Below are 4804 nucleotides of genomic sequence, written 5' to 3'. Positions count from 1 at the left end.
CTGTGGAGGTGAACTGAGAGGCAGGAAGTCAGAGTGTTTCCTGACCTACACTTCATWTACGTTTATACAGCACATGGTCCTCACGCTACTTCCCCCCATCGTTATATAAACATGATGCTTTCTGGATGTGCAGCTGAAGTTCCTGCTCTTTCTTACCTAAAGCTTGACCCGTCACACAGAAATAAAGTTAGGCTTCAGTTGAGGAAGTCTGAAGAATAAATTCTAGCACAGATCAGCTTGATATAAAATAATAAATAATGTTATTATAATGGTTGGGAGTTTTACTTCTTTACTTTTAGTTATTAAGGAATGAACCAGACTGATGATGATGATGTTTGAATGTAAAGCTGCTGTCTCGAAGTGAAAACAGGACTAAAAATAGAGTAGAAATCTCCAGACAATGGTGTGGAGAGTTCACGCTGCCAAATCTGGCTGGTGTTTGTCTTAGAGATGGGACAGAGCGCGGGCGTGCACGTGACCTAAAGACGGCGGGTTGGCGGGGTACAAACAGACACACCCAGCTGCTTCAAATTCCACGAGTGACACTTTCCCGTGAGCAGTCTCCATCACAGCTGTTGGTTTATTAGTAAATTCACCCAACTAATGGGTGAAATTTCATGTTTTTAAAACACTAAATTGCTGCCAAAGCCGCCTCTTTTGGCTCCAGTTTCTCACTTTTGGAATGCCGCTGACCTTTACTGGTGCTGCTTCTGGTAACCCCCAAAGCATCTGAAGCARGCCAGGCTGGGAGGCTTTACCGTTTATAAATACTCCAAACGCCCTTTTTACGTCTCCGCATTTTCACACCTCCTTAGAAAGATGTTTCGGTCAATTCTATACATTTRATACAAAACATGTATTTGTCTTCATTAAACATTGAAACTGCTGAGGACCAGCTGTGGACTCAGAACTGATAATAAAAACAGACATGTTGTGTCCAGACGCCAGTTGTTCAAAAGGTGTAACCTGGATCAAAATGAGCCCGGTTTATCCAGGATCACGTTATTTATCTTATTTTTTATCCCAGTTGTTCAAAGAAAAGTTGTTTTTCAACATTACCAAGTCTGGATAATGAGTATTTTAAATTAGACTGCACATCACAGTGAAGGTTAGGGGAGAAAAAAAAAGCAGTAAAACCGCCACCAAGAGGTCCCTCAGAGTATGTTTATTGAAGCAACATAAATAGAAAATACAAACCCTTGAGTCTTGACCAGTTATATCTGCTAAACAGAAATGAAAAAAGTGAAACACATTCCTGTGTTTTTAACTGTAAACTTAGTCAACCCTGAAACATAAAACAAATGAAAACGCACACAGTCAGCTGTGGAATGACCAAATGTTTGGACCTTTGCTTCCTCAATGATAACTTGTATCAGATTGTCCCCCTCTGTGATGAGGTTAATGATGCTCCTGAGTTAGATAATAAATAAAGACATTCAGTCACCATTGTTACAGAATGAGAGTGACAGGACATGGAGATCTGTCAGAAACTAGTTTTGATCTTTGGACTCTAAATAAGTTTCCAATTTTATTTCTACCTTTCATGTGTATAAATAGTTTGATTTCATCTGTAATCGTTTGAATACCAGGTAATAAAATATCAGTAAGTGTAAACCTATATGATGAAAGTTGTTTATTGGAAAACTTGGAACATCATTTAAATCACATTTTGTTCCTGAAATCRACCAAACTGCTGGGATCAAATTACTTGTGATTTATTTTTCCAAATTTACCCAAATCAAACAAAAACAGTTTAGAACAACTCAAACTTAGGGTTTGATCCAGAAGAAAAACATGACTGGATTGCATTATCTAATCCAGAGGAGCCCATAGTGGGGCCCGCAGGCCAAATTTGGCCCGCCAAGCCATTTGATTTGGCCCACCAACAGTTGCCAAATTACAAGGTTGTAACCTGTTATCCTATGTAGAAACACAGTATTCCCATTGGTCAAATGACTATATAAAAGGGCTGTAGTTAAGGTAGTTTTCAGTCATGGTGCTGACATATCTTTGATTTATTAGGATTAAACATGAAACGACAAGAAATACTGTATTTAGATCAGATTTAAGCCCACATGTAGATTTGCACACTTTATAAGGCCACAAAAACTCATATTTTATCAATTTATAAAATGTCCGATGAGCCTTTGCTACTTGAGCGTATGGCAGACTTTCTCCAAGTGCACAGACTAAAACAAAAGAGGTCCATTGTACAGCTTAATCATTAAAAATAAAGGACTTTACTTTAAAAAGTATTTGTATTTCATGTATTATACAGTATAACTGCATTTGGCCCGCAGCCATGGATAGATTTTCATTTTGGCTCCCTCTGGGAAAATGTTTGGGCACCCCTGATCTAATCCGTTTTCAGAATTAGTTTTTGGCTTTAAAAACCCATTTTCAAAAAATTATCCAATCCTTTATCCTAAATCTGATTGGATTACCTTCAAACAACTGACCCATGATCTTATTTTGGTCATGATTCATTGTAACTGAAGATGAGGCATCATTACTGAGTTCAAGGTTCTGATCCATTGGTCCATCTCCTGCTCCATCCAACTGTCGCTCATGAACAAGACGTTTCAATTCATTCATTTCTGCCCTTTTTCCACACTTACCACTCAGCTCTGAAGCTACTTGCTTCCTACATTTTTTGAGGTGWCTTTTGCTCAGTTTACGGAAACAAAAAGAACCTTCCTCAGCATTTTCAGGMTTTTTTTTACCCATAAAATAAATTGTTTTCAGATGGATTTGGTTTCCCACTTAGCGCCCATACAAATAAACCCTTTAGGTAGAGAGGAGGTGCGGGACTCCGCTGTGTGTGGTCCCCAGACTTTTCTACCTTTTCCGCACTACACACACACACACACACACACACACACACAAACACACACAAAGACTTTCCTGGAAATAAATTCTTCTGTGGTTCAACGAGCTCCTGTGGATCGGCCCAGCGCACACCACAACATAAATCCAGTTGATCATTGAAAAAGTGACATGTTTAAATGTTGCCATGGGTGTAATTTAAACCTTATMATGACAGGACGCGTTGCTCCGTGGCTTTTAGACAGTTTCAGGACTCCCCTGTCAGTTTGCGCCAGCCCRTGAACGCAGGGCCYGTCCTAGCCAATATGGTGCCCCGGGCGAGATTTCAGGTGGAGCCACTTGTGTGATTTTCTAAATCGCACAAGTGATTTACATAATACATCTTTAGAAACCAGGTTGTCTAATTAAAATAGTTAATATTAATTTGAAACTGAATAGCAGAAGTCTGCCTCATACCTGCCAACATCTGGAGAAACCTGTTCATGTTAACCAGCAGCTGTGGACTGAAGCAGCTCTAGGGAGGTCCAGGGGTATACTCAACTAAATCAACTATATGCTGATAAAAAGTTGTCAAATTTTTTCACCCCCCATTTATGGAGTAAGGGCTCTCTGCAGTAGGTTTTGTCCTGTGGGCGGAGATGGCCCTACTTGTGATTGGCTGAGGTTTTGACGTGGCCGGAGGTGGCCCAAGTGACGTGATTGGTCAGATTGACGGTGGGGTTTGAGGAGGCTGGAGGCAGCGGGAGCTTGATCGAGTCAGGCAGGAAGTAACTTTTTTAGATTAATTTTAGTCATAACTTGAGAAAGGAAAGTGCTAGCTGCACAAAATTTGAARYACYTACATGTAAAAGGATGTGTAACAATATGGCTTGGTTAAAACATCCCTAACCAGCCTGTAAAAAGATCACTAAAAATCAATATTTTTTGACAGGCTGGTTAGGGATGTTTTGACCGAGCCATATTGTTAAACATCCTTTCACATGTGCGACGTTCAAATTGCGTGCAACTAGCACTTTCCTTTCTCAAGTTATGACTAAAATTAATCTAAAAAAACATGTTACTTCCTGCCCGACTCGATCAAGCTACTCCCCGCTGCCTCCAMCCTCCTCAAACCCCACCGTCAATCCGACCAATCACGTCTCTTGGGCTATCTCCGCCCACATCAACACCTCTACCAATCACGAGCAGGGTTGTCTCTGCCCACATTAAGACCTTGGCCAATCACGATTTGGGTCGTCTCCGCCCACAGGACAACACGTTCTGCAGAGACCCCTACTTGCATTTGTGGTGCCCCCTAGATGGACAGCACCCTTAGCGTTGACCTTTTCTGCCTATGCCACGGGCTGGCTGTGGTTGAACAAATCACTTTTTCAAAGTTTGAAACTTCATAACTTTTAGTGTGAACTCTGTTCAAGTGTTCCTGAGGTCTCTGATTGGCTGGTGGATACGATCATGTCAGCATGGAGTCTGCCCGTTTTACCCGAAATGTTAAATTCAGGAGTCATCACTCACATTTAAACCCACTTCTTACTTCAGACGAAGTGACGTTTGGAGTAAATCCAAGCATTCTGAAGAGGACCAGAAGTCTTGTTCAGAGCTCCAGACACGTTGGGATTTCAACACGGCGTTGGTTTAAGGGTGGTGAAACAGGACGGTGGCCTTTAAGGAATTTAATTTAGCCCACGCTGGACCTCTCACTTAAATCTTTCACTCTGGCGACGGTCTGTCTCCCCTGCCGCCCTTTAGCCCCGTGAGATGGATTACATGATTTTATCTTTACTTTAGTTCTGGGATTTGGCAGTAAATGAGTCCTATTTGAAAATTAGTTGGGTATTTAATAATTTTGTCCTAAAAAAGTGCATACAGTACTGTGCAAAAGACGTTGGGTCATCTTTTATTTCTTTATACAACAGACATTGGGGAGACAAAGGTCGGGCCAGTCCATTTCTTTTTCTGTGCTTCGTTGTGACCCCCACCC

Source organism: Austrofundulus limnaeus, unplaced genomic scaffold (assembly GCF_001266775.1).
Source record: "Austrofundulus limnaeus strain Quisiro unplaced genomic scaffold, Austrofundulus_limnaeus-1.0 Scaffold7, whole genome shotgun sequence".
Taxonomy (NCBI): domain Eukaryota; kingdom Metazoa; phylum Chordata; class Actinopteri; order Cyprinodontiformes; family Rivulidae; genus Austrofundulus; species Austrofundulus limnaeus.
This window is presented reverse-complemented; position numbering follows the sequence as displayed.